The following is a 19,515-nucleotide window of genomic DNA, read 5'->3' as shown; positions in this document are numbered from 1 at the left end:
ATGTACACTTCTGAGAGGAATCCTGTGAGTAATGGGGCGCCTATGAAGAAGGGAGTTCTTGAAATTGATACTCTGAATGCCATATTGGCTCAGAATAAAATATTGACTCAGCAAGTCAAAATGATTTCTCAGAGTCTGAATGGAATGCAAGCTGCATCCAACAGTACTCAAGAGGCATCTTCTGAGGAAGAAGCTTATGATCCTGAGAACCCTGCAATAGCAGAGTTAAAATACATAGGTGAACCATATGGAAACACCTACCATCCATCATGGAGAAATCACCCAAATCTCTCATGGAAGGATTAAAAGCCTCAACAAGGCTTTAATAATGGTGGAAGAAACAGGTTTAGCAATAGCAAGCCTTTTCCATCATCCACTCAGCAACAGACAGAGAATTCTGAGCAGAATCCATCTAGCTTAGCAAATTTAGTCTCTGATCTATCTAAGGCCTCTGTGAGTTTCATGAATGAAACGAGGTCTTCCATTAGAAATTTAGAAGCACAAGTGGGCCAGCTGAGTAAAAGGATCACTGAAATCCCTCCTAGTACTCTCCCAAGCAATACAGAAGAGAATCCAAAAGGAGAGTGCAAGGCCATTGAATTAATTACCATGGCCGAACCCACAAGAGAGGAGAAGGACGTGAATCCCAAAGAAGAAGACCTCTTGAGACGTCTAGTGATCAATAAGGAGCTTCCCTCTGAGGAACCAAAGGACTCTGAGGCTCATCCAGAGACCATAGAGATTCCATTGAACCTCCTTACGCCATTCATGAGCTCTGATGAGTATTCCTCTTCTGAAGAAAATGAGGATGTTACTGAAGAGCAAGCTGCCAAGATCCTTGGTGCAATCATGAAGCTAAATGCCAAATTATTTGGTATTGAGACTTGGGAAGATGAACCTCCCTTATTCACCAATGAACTAAGTGATCTGGATCAACTGACATTGCCTCAGAAGAAACAGGATCCTGGAAAGTTCATAATTCCTTGTACCATAGGCACCATGATCTTTAAGGCTCTGTGTGACCTTGGTTCAGGGATAAACCTCATGCCCCTCTCTGTAATAGAGAAACTGGGAATCTATGGGGTGCAAGCTGCTAAAATCTCATTAGAGATGGTAGACAATTCAAGAAAACAGTCTTATGGACAAGTAGAGGACGTGTTAGTAAAGGTTGAAGGCCTTTACATCCCTGTTGATTTCATAGTCCTAGATACTGGAAAGGAAGAGGATGAATCTATCATCCTAGGAAGACCTTTCCTAGCCACAGCAAGAGCTGTGATTGATGTGGACAGAGGAGAATTGATCCTTCAATTAAATAAGGACAACCTTGTGTTTACAACTCAAGGATCTCTCTCTGCATCCATGGAGAGGAAGCAGAAAAAGCTTCTCTCAAAGCAGAGTCAACCAAAGCCCCAACAGTCAAACTCTAAGTTTGGTGTTGGGAGGCCACAACCAAGCTCTAAGTTTGGTGTCAAACCCCCATATCCAAACTCTAAGTTTGGTGTTGGGAGGTCTCAACAAAGCTCTGCACATCTGTGAGGCTCCATGAGAGCCCACTGTCAAGCTATTGAAATTAAAGAAGCACTTGTTGGGAGGCAACCCAATGTTTATTTATCTAATTTTATTTTTGTTTTTCATGTTTTCTTAGGTTCATGATCATGTGGAGTCACAAAATAAATGAAAAATTTAGAAACAGAATCAAAAACAGCGGAAGAAAAATCACACCCTGGAGGAAGCACCTGTCTGGCGTTCAACTCCAGAATAGAGCATGGTTCTGGCGCTGAACGCCCAAAATGGGCAGTATCTGGGCGCTGAACGCCCAAAATGGGCAGCATCTGTGCGCTGAACGCCAGAATTGCACCCTAGAGAAGAGCTGGCGCTGAACGCCTAGAACAAACATGGTTCTGGCGTTCAATGCCAAAAATGGGCAACAAATGGGCGTTGAACGCCCAAAATGGGCACCAACCTGGCGCTGAACGCCCAGAGTTATGTGCAAGGGCATTTTACATGCCTAATTTGGTGCAAGGTTGTAAATCCTTGAACACCTCAGGATCTGTGGACCCCACAGGATCATCTCAGGATCTGTGGACCCCATAGGATCCCCACCTACCTCCATTTACTCTCTTCTCTCTTCTCAATCATCCTCTATTCCCAATAAACACTCTTCCCTATTAACCCTTCACCACTCACATCCACCCACTCTTCCCCATAAACCTACCCAATAAACTCCACCTACCTTCAAAATTCAAATCAATTTCCCACCCAAACCCACCCATATGGCCGAACCTTAACCCCCCCTCCCTTCCCTATATAAAGCCTTCCATTCTTCCTCATTTTCACACAACACAACCATCTCTTCTCTTCTTGGCCAAAACACACCTCCCCCCTCTTCTCCATCTTTTCTTCTTCTTCTTCATCTAATTCTTTATTTTCTTGCTCGAGGGCGAGCAATATTCTAAGTTTGGTGTGGTAAAAGCATAAGCTTTTTGTTTTTCCATTACCATTGATGGCACCTAAGACCGGAGAATCCTCTAGAAAAGGGAAAGGGAAGACAAAAAATTGGAGCTATGTTTCATTGGTAGTTTGGAATTTATAGTATATTCTCTTCTTTTTATCCTATTTGATTTTCAGTTGCTTGGGGACAAGCAACAATTTAAGTTTGGTGTTGTGATGAGCGGATAATTTATACGCTTTTTGGCATTGTTTTTAGTATATTTTTAGTAGAATCTAGTTACTTTTTGGGATATTTTCATTAGTTTTTATGTTAAATTCACATTTCTGGAATTTACTATGAGTTTGTGTGTTTTTCTGTGATTTCTGGTATTTTCTGGCTGAAATTGAGGGACTTGAGCAAAAATCAGATTCAGAGGTTGAAGAAGGACTGCGGATGCTGTTGGATTCTGATCTCCCTGCACTCAAAATGGATTTTCTAGAGCTAGCAAACTCCAAATGGCGCGCTTTCAATTGCGTTAGAAAGTAGACATCCCGCGCTTTCCAGCAATGTATAATAGTCCATATTTTGCCCAAGTTTAGATGACGCAAACTGGCGTTCAACGCCAGCTCTCTGCCCAATTCTGGCGTCCAGCGCCAGAAACAAGTTGCAAAGTGGAGTTCAACGCCCAAACTGGTACAAAAGCTGGCGTTCAACTCCAAGAATGACCTCAACACGTGTAGACTTCAAGCTCAGCCCAAGCACACACCAAGTGGGCCCCGAAAGTGGATTTATGCATCAATTACTTACTTTTGTAAACCCTAGTGACTAGTTTATTATAAATAGAACTTTTTATCATTGTATCCGTAGTCTTGGTTACTCCGGTTCCCCTTTGGGGTCGAGACCAATGAACTCCATTATTACTTATGTATTTTCAACGGTAGAGTTTCTGCACTCCATAGATTAAGGTGTGGAGCTCTGCTGTTCCTCAAAGATTAATGCAAAGTACTACTGTTTTCTATTCAATTCATCTTATTTCGCTTCTAAGATATTCATTCGCACTTCAAGCTGAATGTGATGAACGTGACAATCATCATCATTCCCTATGAACGCGTGCCTGACAACCACTTCCGTTCTACATTAGATTGAATGAGTATCTCTTAGATCTCTTAATCAGAATCTTCGTGGTATAAGCTAGATTGATGACGGCATTCATGAGAGTCCGAAAAGTCTAAACGTTGTCCGTGGTATTCCGAGTAGGACTCTGGGATTGAATGACTGTGACGAACTCCAAACTCGCGAGTGCTGGGCGTAGTGACAGACGCAAAAGGATAGTAAATTCTATTCCAGTATGATCGAGAACCTCCAAGATGATTAGCCATGCAGTGACAGCGCATCGGACCATTTTCATAGAGAGGACTAGGATGCAACCAACGAGAAGGGTGATGCCTCCAGACGATTAGCCGTGCTGTGATAGAGCATTTGGACCATTTTTTCGAGAGGATTGAAAGTAGCCATTGGCACCGGTGACATCCTTACATAAAGCCAGCCATAGAAAGGAGTAAGACGGATTGGATGAAGACAGCAGGAAAGTAGAGGTTCAGAGGAATGAATGCATCTCCATACGCTTATCTGAAATTCTCACCAATGATTTACATAAGTATTTCTATCCTTATTTTAGTATTAATTTCGAAAACTCCATAACTATTTCATATCCGCCTGACTGAGATTTACAAGGTGACCATAGCATGCTTCATACCAACAATCTCCGTGGGATCGACCCTTACTCACATAAGGTTTATTACTTGGACGACCCAGTGCACTTGCTGGTTAGTTATGCGAAGTTGTGAAGATATGTTTAGACTATGGTTCTGTGCATCTGTTTTTGGTGCCATCGCCAGGGAATCAATTTCGAACAATAATTCACAACCTGAGTAACAATTTCGCATACCAATACCATAGACAAGGTTTAGACTTTCCGGATCTCAGGAATGCTGCCAATTGGTTATAGCCTCTACCACGAAGGTTTTAATCTCACGAATTTGAATGCTCTATTGTTAGGAGAGGCAATTCAAATCTGTGGATCAGAGACCCAAGAGACTATACTCCGACTGTCGTCTAATGACTACGTTGAACATCACGTACCCCGCTTGTGGTTGTCAAGCACGCGGATCTTGGCTAAGCGAGTAACGAAGATAGTAGGTGATTGTCACGGGTCACCCCTTCATTCTGAATTAACTAAATTAAGTATGAGAGTATATCTTGGAGAAGAAGTAAGCTTGAATTGAAAGAGAAATAATAGTACTTGCATTAATTCATGAAGAACAGCAGAGCTCTACACCTTAATCTATGAGGTGTAGAAACTCCACCGTAGGAAAATACATAAGAGAAAAAAGTCTAGGCATGGCCGAATGGCCAGCCTTCCAAATGTGAAAAATGGCATAAGATGATAAAGGTTGATAAAAGATCTGAATACAATAGGAAAGACTAGTATTTATACTAAACTAGTTACTAAGGATTACAGAAATTGAGTAACTAAGTGCAGATAGTGCAGAAATCCACTTTCGGGACCCACTTGGTGTGTGCTTAGGATGAGCATTAAGCTTTACACGTGCATAGGCCTTTTCTAGAGTTAAACGCCAGCTTAGATGCCAGTTCCGGCGTTTTACGCCAGAAAAGGGTCTCTGGCTGGCGTTGAACGCCAGTTTGGGCCATCAAATCTAGAGCAAAGTATGAACTATTATACATTGCTGGAAATCCAAGATGTTAGCTTTCCAGCCCAATTGAGAACAAGCCAATTGGACTTCTGTAGCTCCAGAAAAACGCATTTGAGTGCAGGGAGGTCAAAATCCAACAGCATCTGCAGTCCTTTCTCAGCCTCTGAATCAGATTTTTGCTCAAGTCCTTCAATTTCAGCCAGAAAATACCTGAAATTACAGAAAAACACACAAACTCATAGTAAAGTCCAGAACTATGATTTTCGCATAAAAACTAATAAAAATATAATAAAAAGTAACTAAAATATACTAAAAACTACCGAAAAACAATGCCAAAAAGCGTATAAATTATCCGCTCATCATAACACCAAACTTAAATTGTTGCTGAAACACAGAGCAGTAATGAAAAGAAGGATGGTACAGAAATAGACAAGGAGAATCTGCAGTGGAGGGAGGAAATCAACAAGACAAACAACAACTGCCCTCCCAAGCAAGAGATAGATGATACAGCAGGTCAAAAAGAGAAAGAGACTGTGCAAAGTAATGAAGAAGCTCAAGGGAACATTGTAGTATTGGCAACTAAGAAAAGGAATTTCAAAAGGGAGCCTGTTTTCAAAGAAGAAAGATTAACAAAAGGAAGGAAGAAAAACAAAAACAGAATCAAAAAAGGGTGGAAGAACAAAAAAATTCCAACAGAAGGGCTCTCCAAAGGTGACAAAGTGCAGTTAGTCTATCAACAACTAAAGATTAGTTTTAATTAGATGAGCGGGACTAGTAGCTTTTTGCCTTTGAATAGTTTTGGCATCTCTCTATCCATTGGAGTTCAGAATTGTTGGCCTCTTTAGGAACTCAGAAATACAGATAATGTTATTGATTTTCCTAGGTAAGTTCTTTTTTATTCTTGAACACAGGTACTTTATGAGTCTTAGCCGTGACCTTTTGCATTTTGTTTTCCAGTATTACCACTGGATACATAAATGCCACGGATACATAACTTGGTGAACCTTTTCAGATTGTGACTCAGCTTTGCTAGAGTCCCCAGTTAGTGGTTCCCAGAGTTCTTAAGCACACTCTTTTGATTTGGATCATGACTTTTACCACTCAGTCCCAAGCTTTTCACTTGGACCTTCATGACACAAGCACATGGTTAGGGACAACTTGATTTAGCCACTTAGGCCAGGATTTTATTCCTTCTTATCCATTGATGCTCAAAGCCTTGGATCCATTTTACCTCTGCCTTTTAGTTAAAAGGGTTATTGGCTTTTTGCTCTTGCCTTTTGGTTTAAAGAGCTATTGGCTTTTTCTGCTTGCTTTTTCTTTTTCTTTCTTTTTTTTTGCAAGCTTTTGTTTTTCACTGCTTTTCCTTTCTTCAAGAATCAATTTTATGATTTTTCAGATTACCGTTAACATGTCTCTTTTTTCATTATTCTTTCAAGAGCCAACTTTTCTTAATTCCAACTTCAAACATGCACTGTTTATGCATACATTCAGAAAACAGAAAGTGTTGCCACCACATCAAAATAATTAAACTAATTTCAAGATAAAATTCAAAATTCATATACTTTTTGTTCTTTTGCAAATAAAAGCATTTTTTCATTTAAGAAAGGTGAGCGATTCATGGAATCATTCATAGCTTTAAGACATAGACACTGACACTAATAATCATATAATAAGGACACAAACATAGACAAAACATAAAGCATAGAAACGAAAAACAGAAAAATAAGAACAAGAAAATTAAAGAACGGGTCCACCTTAGTGACGGCGGCTAGTTCTTTCTCTTGAAGATCCTATGAAGTGCTTGAGCTCCTCAATATCTCTTCCATGCCTTTGTTGCTCTTCCCTCATGGCTCTTTGGTCCTCTCTGATTTCATGGAGGATGATAGAGTGCTCTTGGTGCTCTACTCTTAGTTTCTCCATGTTGGAACTCAATTCTCCTAAAGAGGTGTTGAGTTGCTCCCAATAGTTATGTGGAGGAAAATGCATCCCTTAAGGCATATAAGGGATTTCTTGATGAGGGACTTTCTCATGCTCTTGTTGAGGTCTATGAGTGGGCTCTCTTGTTTGCTCCATCGTCTTTCTTGTGATGGGCTTTTGAGATGAATCTCTCCATCTCCCATGACCCGGAGTTGGAAGCAACTGCCTTCCCTTTCCTCTACCTAGAGGTTTCTCTGGCCTTAGGTGCCATTAATGGTTATGGAAAAACAAAAAGCAGAGCTTTTTTCCACACCAAACTTAAAAGGTTTGCTCATCCTCGAGCAAAAGAAGAAAGAAAGGATTAGAGGAAGAATATATAGAGGAGTGATGATTGGATTTTTGATGGTATAGAATTTCACAAATGAATTCTCGTTGCAAGTATAGTTTCTAAACCAATCACTAATCCTTTCATACAAAAAGTTGTTTGTCACTAAAACAAACCCCTAAAATTAATAACCGAAGTATTCAAACCTCGGGTCGTTCTCCCTAGGAATTACAATAAAGTGTCTTGTTATTGGTTATGAGTTATTTTGGGGTTTTGGATAAGAAGCATGAAAAGTAAATGGCAATAAAAATAAACTAACAACTATAAAAAGCTCTTGGCAAGGTATGAAAATTAGAAGTCCTATCCTAGTTATCCTTCTCAATTGTGATGAGAATTGTTCGTTGCTACCACTTAGTTAACCCTTACTAATTAAAGGAAAGTCAAGTGGATGAATTGACTTGAGCCACAAGTCCTAGCCAACTCCCAAGGAAAGACTAGCTTTAGTGCACTCCAAACCAATTAGCAATCTCTCCAATTATCAATCAACAAAGGGATTAGATAACTCAAGTGTCACTAATTACTCTACCTAGGCCAAGAGGAACAAAATCTACACTATATCTAGAAGAGGCATTTCAACAAACACATAGAGTGCAATAGAAGTAAACATTATTAATTGCAAGAATTAAAGGAATCTATAACTACAAAGGCAAGAGATCAACAGTAGAAAAGCAAAGAAGACACATTTATTATGAATTACCTCTTATTGAATTGGAAGAATGTAGAAGGAACAATACTAGATCTACAACAAAATATAAGAACAACATAAAAGAAATTACAACAAAAGAATAGAAGAAAATGAATGTAGCAACAAAGAATTGAAAAGTAGAAGTAGAAGAAAAGCAAAGATTAAAATCTAGATCTAAGAACTAAACCTAATCCTAATCCTAATTCTAGAGAGAAGAGAGAGCTTCTCTCTCTAGAAACTAACTCTAAACTAATCCTAATGAGTGTGTATGATTGGAATCCCCCTTGCTCTTCAATCCTTGGCTTTAAATAGCATCTTTGGCGCCAAAGTTGGTTGGGATTAGGCCCCACAACCCTTGAGAATTCGTTGGTCACGTTTTCATTAAAAAATCATAAACCAGCACCGACGCGTGCGCGCACAGCACGCGTACGCGTCCATGGGGTGATTCGCAGGTGCGTGCAAGCGCCAGGTGCGCGCGCGCGTCCATGGGCGAGTTCAACTTCTTTTACTTTTCATGATTTCTCCATTTGCATGCTTTCCTCTTCACTCCTTTGATCCATTCCTAGCCTTTTCAATCTGAAATCACTAACAAACATATCAAGGCATCTAGTGGAATCAAAGGGAGATTAAAACCATCAAATTAAGGGTCTAAAAGCATGTTTTCACATCTAAGCACAAATAAGGAGACAATCACAAAACCATGCTATTTCATTGAATAAATGTGGGTAAAAGGTGATAAAATCTCTTAAAATCAATACAGGATAAACCGTCAAAACGGGGTTTATCAACCTCCCCACACTTAAACCAAGCATGTCCTCATGCTTAAACCAAGAATGAAGCAAAGGGTATGGCATTTATTCAATGGAAACTAATTAAATGCAATCTACCTATATGCAACTATCTAAATGAATGCAATTGCTTGGTGAAAATAAATCAATTCCCAAGAAGTATATATGCACAAGGGCTAAGGACTAGCAAGCCTAATCCACAATTGAATTGAGTTATTAAATATTTTTACAAACTTGCATGAAAAGAGATGATCATAGGTGAAAACGTGTAATTGAGCATCAAACCCTCACCGGTAGTGTTTGCACTCTATTCACTCAAGTGTTTAGGGTTGATTCTCTCAATTCTCTCCTAATCATGCTTTATAAGATTTGTTTTTCTTCTAACAATCAACAAATATTTCATGCATGCATACATATATCATGAGGTCTTTTCATAGGTTGTAATGGGGTTAGGGTCAAGGTAGGATGCATATTTGGTTAAGTGAGCTTGGAATTTGAATCTTTGATAAGCTTAGACTTCCCACCTAACCTATGACATCCTATACAATTAAGTTCTAACCTAACTACCCATTCTTCACTTTTTCACATACTCATGCATTTTCTTTTTCATTTTGCAACACTTATGCATTGAGTTTATTGGACCTTGCTTTGGGGCATTTTGTCCCCTTTTTATTATTTTTTTCTTCTTCTTTTTTTTCTATTTTTTTCTTTTCCATATTATTTTTCTTTTCTTTTTCTTTTGTTTTTCTTATTTTTTTTTATATACAAGAACCTCAATGCATAAGGTTTTACATTTGATCAATACATGAGTATGTACCCAATTCCCAATATTTTCAATAACAATACAAGATACCCTTTTATTCACCCAATGTCCCAAAGTTCCCACACTTGAATGATACTCACACACACTAGCCTAAGCTAATCAAAGATCCAAATTAAGGGACAATTATTGTTTTTCGCTTTAAGGCTTGTAATGTGCTAAAATAAGAATAAGTGGGTTAAGCGTAGGCTCAAAGTTGGCTAACAATGGAAGATAAAAGGTAAGGCTATTTGGGTAAGTGAGTTAATGAAATGATGGCCTCAATCATATAAATGCATGAATACACAAAATAATGGAAATAAAGAATTAAACAAATCAAAGATTACAATCATAGAAAGAGACTAATGCACACAAGAAGGAAAATAAGTGGTTATAAGATGTAACCACACCATTAGGCTCAAATCTCACAAGCTTGTGTTCTTAGCTCATAAATCATGTTCCACAAAATATATAATTCAAGCAAGTTCTATGAAAAGTTTTCCACTCAAATCAATTGGTGCCCTATAGATAGAAATCCTTGGAAAATTTCATTATTTTGACTAAGCTTATTGTGTATATATATGCAAAAATAAGAAAATGCAACAAAAATCCAAAAAACCTAAAATGAAATGCAAAAGTGTTGAGATTAGAGATTTGTCACCCAAGATCGCCGATCGGTCGGACGACCTCCCCACACTTAAAAGTTTGCACCGTCCTCAGTGTACTCAAAGATGAGCAAGGGGGTACGGCGAATCTCCGGATTGCTGCGTGTTCTTAGTCTTGCTTCCATGTTTGCTCGTGGTGCATTCATCATAAAAAAACAAAAATATAACACCATAAGATGAGAAGATATAAAAGCAAGGAAGCATACATTGTTGGAATGAGGTAAATCACTAGAAATGAGTGAGTGAATTAGTGTGACATTAATGACAAATAAGTGTGTGAATTCTAAATTGCGCGGTTCAGAACACACATTAGTATAAAAGGGTGATGTCACAAAAGAAGCATGCACTTCACTTATCATAGTGTGCTTGAGATGCTTTAAGTAAACTTGTAAGGTAAAACAAGCATTAAAGAAGCATGAGAGCATTCAAGTCAAAGCTTATGGATGCATATGATCCTGAAATACAATGCATTAAGGTAAATGCTCAACATCATCCATCAAGAGATTGCCTAATCAAAGAATACGGTTCAAATCACATGATGGCTAGCTACAACATGCAATTCAAAAGAGTTATAAGCTCGAAGACAATTCTCATCACTTGGTATTTTTCAAAAGGTAAGCATGAAGAACTCAAAACCAAGTAACAAAATATAACCTCAATCATAGAATCCAACAAAGATTATCTAAAAACATTCATGCTAAAATAGCATTTAGGCAATAAGGGCAGCAACATATAATAAACAAAGTCAATAATCCAACACGTATAATGAAAAGAGAGAAAATAAAATGAAAGATAAACTAAAACTAACTAATTAACTAACCAACTAACTAATTAACTAACTAAAATAAATGGTTATCCATGGTGTTTGGAAGTGTTGGATGAGGGGTAGGAGAAGGGAAGAAGAAAGGAGAAGGAAAGAATTGGAAAGAGGAGAAGAAAAGAAAAGTGGATGGGAGAAAGAAATCCGCGCGTATGCACACATGGCACGCGCGCGTCGTTGGCTTATTTCGACAGTGGCGCGTACGCGTCATGTGCGCGTGTGTGCAAGTGGGGTTTGTGCCAGAGGCACAACGTTGGTGCGGCGCAGGCACAACTCTCTGGAAAATGTATGAAGGTTGGAACTTCTCAATCCACGCGTACGCACGCATGGCGCGCGCGCGTGGATGGTCGAAAATGTTGGAAGTGCGCGTACGCGCCATGTACGCGTACGCGCCATGTACGCGTACGCGTGGATGGTGCTCTGTTTTTCAGAAACTTTTTCTATGTTTTTGCACCAATCCAAGCATTCCAAACCTCCAAACAGCTACCAAAACACCATAAAACCTTATTTAACATACTTAAACTACCAAACATACTCAACTAACTAAACAAAATATGAAATTAAACTAATTCTACCAATATATACAAAAGAGAAAATGAAAGGATTTTACCATGGTGGGTTGTCTCCCACCTAGCACTTTTGTTTATTGTCCTTAAGTTGGACTTATGGGGAGCTCCTCATCAAGGTGGCTTGTGCTTGTATTCATCTTGGAACTCCCACCAATGCTTGGTTCTCCATTGTGCCCCAAGATTCTTCATGGATTGAGCCAAGTCTTGATGGAGTTCTTCACAAGCTTGGGGCTCCCAAAGTTGATCCTCTTCTTGTAATCCGGGATCCCACACTTTATTTTCACACCCGTCTTGAAGTTGATCATTGTTATTAATCAATCCGGGTGGTGAACAAGATGAATTCTCTATGAAATACCCAACAATCCTCCTAGACCCATCTATTTGAGCACTATTCCCACCTTTGTATTCAACTCTTGAAGTATCAACCAAAATGAGCCTTGATTTGCAATGCCAACCACGAAACATCTTTCGCTTACGCTTCATCCCACAAAGCATCCTAAGTTGACCATCCGTTTTAAGCAAGCCATACTCAAGTGGGACAATAAAGCTAATAGAAATGAATTTTACCCACTCAAGTAAATGGGTAGATGACAACCTAGGCAAGGATGCTTCCAAAGATCTTGACAAAGCATAACCAACCCCCGTTCATCTATTTCTAGGGACTTCCACCTCTTCACAAGATCTCTTAATCTCAATCCTTTGTTCAACAATTTTATCTAAACCTTTTCCTTTACTCAAATCATAATAGGGAGGGTGAGAAAAGTTTACCTCCTATGATTAGGATCATGTGGCTCTTGGATCAATGGATATGAGTATTCTTCCATGGAAGGTTGTGGTGGAAAGTAGTATTCATCTTGTGGTTGGAAATTTTCATATATTGGAGGTGGTTCATCTTGGTAATAATGTGGAGGAGGTGGCTCTTGAAAATGTTGATGTTGGCGTGGTGGCGGCTCTATGTGTGGTTCATATTGCTCATATGGTTGTTGGTAGGATGGATATGGATTAGGGTCATATGAAGGTGGTTGGTAAGAAGGGGCTTGTGAGTATGGTTGGGAGTTATGTTGAGGGTATGGATCATAGGCATATGGTGGTGGTTCTTGAAAATCACAAGGTGATTCACCAAAACCATTGGATTGATATGCATCATAGAATGGCTCTTCTTCATAGTGCATTGGTGGGGGTTGTTGCCATGAAGATTGATCATAAGCATATGGCTCCTCCCACCTTTGGTCATCCCATTCTTGATACACATCTTCATTATAGTCCTCATTTCCTACAACATGTTGATAACCAAACTCATAGCCAAGGTGAGAATTCATGATAGCAAGAAGAAAATGAAAACAAAATCAAATAAGAAGAAAGAAAATTAAATCCTAAAACTAGCAAGAGCTAACAAAAGCAACCATATTCACACTATTCACATATATACAATAACCAATAACATAACACCATTGCAATTCCCCGGCAACGGCGCCATTTTGATGATTGGATTTTTGATGGTATAGAATTTCACAAATGAATTCTCGTTGCAAGTATAGTTTCTAAACCAATCACTAATCCTTTCATACAAAAAGTTGTTTGTCACTAAAACAAACCCCTAAAATTAATAACCAAAGTATTCAAACCTCGGGTCGTTCTCCCTAGGAATTACAATAAAGTGTCTTGTTATTGGTTATGAGTTATTTTGGGGTTTTGGATAAGAAGCATGAAAAGTAAATGGCAATGAAAATAAACTAACAACTATAAAAAGCTCTTGGCAAGGTATGAAAATTAGAAGTCCTATCCTAGTTATCCTTCTCAATTATGATGAGAATTGTTCGATGCTACCACTTAGTTAACCCTTACTAATTAAAGGAAAGTCAAGTGGATGAATTGACTTGAGCCACAAGTCCTAGCCAACTCCCAAGGAAAGACTAGCTTTAGTACACTCCAAACCAATTAGTAATCTCTCCAATTATCAATCAACAAAGGGATTAGATAACTCAAGTGTCACTAATTACTCTACCTAGGCCAAGAGGAACAAAATCTATACTATATCTAGAAGAGGCATTTCATCAAACACATAGAGTGCAATAGAAGTAAACATTATTAATTGCAAGAATTAAAGGAATCTATAACTACAAAGGCAAGAGATCAACAATAGAAAAGCAAAGAAGACACATTTATTATGAATTACCTCTTATTGAATTGGAAGAATGTAGAAGGAACAATACTAGATCTACAATAAAATATAAGAACAACATAAAGGAAATTACAACAAAAGAATAGAAGAAGATGAATGTAGAAACAAAGAATTGAAAAGTAGAAGTAGAAGAAAAGCAAAGATTAAAATCTAGATCTAAGAACTAAACCTAATCCTAATCCTAATTCTAGAGAGAAGAGAGAGCTTCTCTCTCTAGAAACTAACTCTAAACTAATCCTAATGAGTGTGTATGATTGCATTCCCATTGCTCTTCAATCCTTGGCTTTAAATAGCATCTTTGGCACCAAAGTTGGTTGGGATTGGGCCCCACAACCCTTGAGAATTCGTTGGTCACGTTTTCATTAAAAAATCATAAACCAGCACCGACGCGTGCGCGCACAGCACGCGTACGCGTCCATGGGGTGATTCGCAGGTGCGCGCAAGCGCCAGGTGCGCGCGCGCGTCCATGGGCGAGTTCAACTTCTTTGACTTTTCATGATTTCTCCACTTTGCATGCTTTCCTCTTCACTCTTTTGATCCATTCCTAGCCTTTTCAATCTGAAATCACTAACAAACATATCAAGGCATCTAGTGGAATCAAAGGGAGATTAAAACCATCAAATTAAGGGTCTAAAAGCATGTTTTCACATCTAAGCACAAATAAGGAGACAATCACAAAACCATGCTATTTCATTGAATAAATGTGGGTAAAAGGTGATAAAATCTCTTAAAATCAATACAGGATAAACCGTCAAAACGGGGTTTATCAAGGAGATGGAGGTGTGTGAATGGTTCGGCCAAGAGGGATTTTAGGTGGTTATGATGTGTGAAAATGAAGGAGTGATGAGGGGCTTATATAAGAGTGGAGTGGAGAAGGAATTCTTGTAATAGGTGTTGGGTTTGGGAGGGAGATAGTTTGAATTTGAATGGTTGAAGGGTAGGTGGGTTGTATGATGGTTTTGGAGGAGAAATGGAGGTGATTGGTGGAGGTTATTTTGGGAAAGAGTGTTATGAAAAGGTATGAAAAGGAGAGAGAAATAATTAGGGTAGGTAGGGATCCTGTGGGGTCCACAGATCCTGAGGTGTTAAGGATTTCTCATCCCTGCACCTTTCTGGCGTTTAAATGCCCCTGGACAGCCCTTTCTGGCATTTAAACGCTAGTCTGCTGCCTTTCCTGGCATTAAAGGCCAGGTTGATGCCCCTTTCTAGCGTTTAACGCCAGCTAGACACCCTTTTCTGGCATTAAACGCCAGGCTGTCTGCCAATTCTGGCGTGTAACGCCCAGAATGCTGCCAGACTGGGCGTTAAATGCCCATTCTGCTATCCTTACTGGCATTTAAACGCCAGTAAGCCTGTCCTCTAGGGTGTGCTATTTTTGATGTTGTTTTTGATTTCGCTTTAATTCTGCAGCTATTTTTGTGACTCCACATGATCATCAACCTAAAGAAAACATAAACTAACAATGGAAAATGAAATGAAAAAGTAATTAACATAGATAAATAAGATTGGGTTACCTCCCAATAAGCGCATCTTTAATGTCAATAGCTTGATAGTAAGCTCTTACAGAGCTTCACAGATACTCAGAGCATGATTGTGGCCTCCCAACACCAAATTTAGAGTTTGAATGTGGGGGCTCTTCTTGACTCTGTATGGAGAGAATTGGATAAAGCTTTTCATGCTTCTTCTCCATGTTTACAGAAGAAGATCCTTGAGCCTTAAACACAAGGTAGTTTTTATTCAATTGAGGGACTAACTCTCCTCTGTCCACATCAATCACAGCCCTTGTTGTGGCTAGGAAGGGTCTTCCAAGGATGATGGATTCATCCTCATCCTTCCCAGTGTCTAGGATTATGAAGTCAACAGGGATGTAAAGGCCTTCAACCTTCACTAAGACATCCTCTACAAGTCCATAAGTCTGTTTCATTGATTTGTCTGCCATCTCTAGTGAGATTCTTAGTTCATTGATGAGCAATGGAGGTCCATCCTCCCAAGTCTCATTACCAAATAGCTTGGCATTCAGCTTCATGATTGCTCCAAGATACCGAGCAACTTGCTCTTCAACAATATCTTCATCCTCTTTAGAGGAAGAATACTCATCAGAGCTCATGAATGGCAATAGTAAGTTCAATGGAATCTCTATGGTCTCTGTATAAGCCTCAAATTCCTTTGGTTCCTCATTAGGGAACTCCTTAGTGGTCAGTGGACGTCCATTGAGGTCTTTCTCACTGGAAATCACTACCTCTTCCTCCTTTATAGGTTCGGCCACTTTGGATATATTGTTGGCCTTGCACTCTCTCTTTGGATTCTCTTCTGTATTGCTTGGGAGAGTACTATGAGGGATTTCAGTAACTCTTTTACTTAGCTGACCACCCTCTTGTGCCTCCAAATTTCTGTTGGAGGACCTTGTTTCAGTCATGAAACTGAGAGTGGTATTAGATAGATCAGAGACTATGGTTGCTAAGTCAGAGAGGCTCTGCTTAGAATTATCTGTCTGTTGCTGAGAAGATGATGGAAAAAGCTTGCTATTTCCAAACCTATTTCTCCCACCATTATTATTATTGAAGCCTTGTTGAGGCTTCTGTTGAGCCTTCCATGAGAAATTTGGATGATTTCTCCATGAAGGATTACAGGTGTTTTTTTTAGATGAAGAGATCCACCAGTAGAGTGGTCCAATGACATATTGGACAATTCAGACAGACCATCATAGAATATACCTAAGATGCTCCATGCTGAAAGCATGTCAGAAGGACACCTTCTGATCAATTACTTGTATCTTTCCCAAGCTTCATAGAGGGATTCACCTTCCTTCTGTCTGAAGGTTTGGACTTTCACTCTAAGCTTGCTTATCTTTTAAGGTGGAAAAAATTTGGCCAAGAAAGCATTGACCAACTTTTCCCAAGAGTTCAGGCTTTCTCTAGGTTGTGAGTCCAACCATATCCTAGCTCTGTCTCTTACAGCAAAGGGGAAAAGCATAAGTCTGTAGACCTCGGGATCAACCCCATTGGTCTTAACAGTGTCACAGATTTGCAAGAATTCAGCTAAGAACTAATGAGTATCTTCCAATGGAAGTCCATGAAACTTGCAATTCTGCTGCATTAGAGAAACTAATTAAGGCTTAAGCTCAAAGTTGTTTGCTGTAATTGCAGGAATTGAGAAGCTTCTTCCATAGAAGTTGGAAGTTGGTGCAGTAAAGTCACCAAGCATCTTCCTTGCATCTCTAGCATTGTTGCTGGGTTCAGCTGCCATGTCTGCTTCTTATTCGAAATTTTCTGTAAGGTCCTCTCTGGAGTGTTGTGCTTTAGCTTCTCTTAGCTTCCTCTTCAGAGTCCTTTCAGGTTCAGGATCAACTTCAACAAGAATGTCCTTATCCTTGTTCCTGCTCATATGAAAAAGAAGAGAACAAAGAGAGAATGGGAATCCTCTATGTTACAGTATAGAGATTCCTTTATGTGAGTATAAGAATAGAAGAATGAGAAGAGAGAGGAGATGAGTAATTCTAACAGAGAGAAGAGAGTGGGGGTTCGAATTATGAGTAGAAGAGAAGTGTTAGTAATTAAATAAAATAAATAGAAAGAGATGACAGAGAGAAGATTCGAAGTTTTTTTTAAGTAAAATAAAAGAAAAATATTTTTGTTTTTATTTTAATTATTTAGTTAGTGTTTGAAAATATTAAAAGAAATAAAATAAAATTAGAATTTAAAATGGTTAGTTGTTTTCGAAAATGAGAAGTGAAAAAGTAGTTAGGTGGTTTTGAAAAAGATAAGAAATAGTAAATTTTTAAAATTAAAACAAACAAGTCAAGTAGTTAGTTGAAAAAGATTTGAAAATAAATTTTGAAAAGATGAGAAGTTAGAAAAAGATTTTGAAATTAAAATTTTAAAAAGATATGATTGAAATTTATTTTGAAAAAGAATTGAAAAAAAAATTAAAAAGATTTGATTTTTAAAATTAAGGTTGTTGACTTGACTAACAAGAAACTAAAAGATATGATTCTAGAATTTAAAGATTGAACCTTTCTTAACAAGAAAGTAACAAACTTGAAATTTTTGAATCAAAACATTAATTGTTAACAAGGATTTTTGAAAATATGAAATAAAATTAAGAAAAAGATTTTGAAAAATTAGTTTTAAAATTTTTGAAAACATTAAAAGAAAAATGAAAAAGCTTTTGAATAATTTTAAGAATGAAATTTGAAAATCATAAAAAAAAATGAAAAAGAATTGATTTTGAAAAAGACTTGAAAAGATAAAGTTTTTTAATTGAAATTTTAACTTGACTAACAAGAAACAACTAAATTTAAAAAATTTTTGACCAAGTCAACTCAATTTCGAAAATTATGAGATGAATAAAGAAAAGATATTTTTTTTACTTTTGAATTTTTAATGAGGAGAGAGAAAAATAACAAAATGAAACAAAACATAAAAATTTAAGATCAAAACAAATAATGCATGCAAGAACACTTTGAATGTCAAGATGAACATCAAGAACACTTTGAAGATCATGATGAACATCAAGAACATATTTTTAAAAATTTTTAAGAAAAGAAAGACATGCAAGACACCAAACTTAAGAACTTTTGTACTAGGTACACTAACAATTTGAAAATGCATATGAAAAATAAGAAAAGACACAAAACAAGGAAATGTAAAGATCAAACAAAGAAAATCATCAAGAACAACTTGAAGATCATGAAGAACATAATGCATGAATTTTCGAAAATTTTAAGAGAATTAAAAAAATGCAATTGACACCAAACTTAAAATTTGACACAAGACTCAAATAAGAAACACAAAATTTTTTTGGTTTTTATGATTTTATTAAATTTTTTTGTATTTTTTTAAATTATTTTGGAAAAAGAAAATAAAGAAATTCAAAATTTTTCATAAGAATTCCAGGATTCATGCAATGTTATTCTAAAGCTTCGGTCCAAAAGAATTAGACATGGCCAAATGGCCAGCCAAGCTTTAGCACAGAATTATAAATGAGAATCCAAAGGCTCCTCCAATAGCTGCAATGATAAGTGGAAGCTTCAGTCCAAAATATTAGACATGGCTTAATAGCCAGCCAAGCTTCAACATATCATCACGGAGCTCTAAGGTGGAATTCATTCTTAAAAATTCTGAAGAACATTTTTTTCGAAAACCTTTTTTTTTATTTTAGATAAATTTTTTTCGAAAATAATTTTGGAAAAACGAAAAAGAAAAATTTTTTTTTGAAATATTTTTAAAAACTTTTTGAGAAGAAAATAAAGGTTGAAACAAGAAAGAAGGTAACCTAATCTAAGCAACAAGATAAACCGTCACTTGTCCAAACTCAAACAATCCCCGGCAACGGCACCAAAAACTTGGTGCACGGAATTGTGATCACACTTTTCACAACTCCGGTACAACTAACTAGCAAGTGCACTGGGTCGTCCAAGTAATAAAACCTTACGCGAGTAAGGGTCGATCCCACGGAGATTGCTGGCTTGAAGCAAGCTATGGTCATCCTGTAAATCTTAGTCAGGCAGATTCAATTGGTTATGAGTTTTGATAATTGAAAGATAAATAAAACGTAAATT

The sequence above is a fragment of the Arachis ipaensis genome, chromosome B04 (genome assembly GCF_000816755.2).
Source record: "Arachis ipaensis cultivar K30076 chromosome B04, Araip1.1, whole genome shotgun sequence".
NCBI classification, from domain to species: Eukaryota; Viridiplantae; Streptophyta; class Magnoliopsida; order Fabales; family Fabaceae; genus Arachis; species Arachis ipaensis.
Note: the sequence above shows the minus strand (reverse complement) of the source record.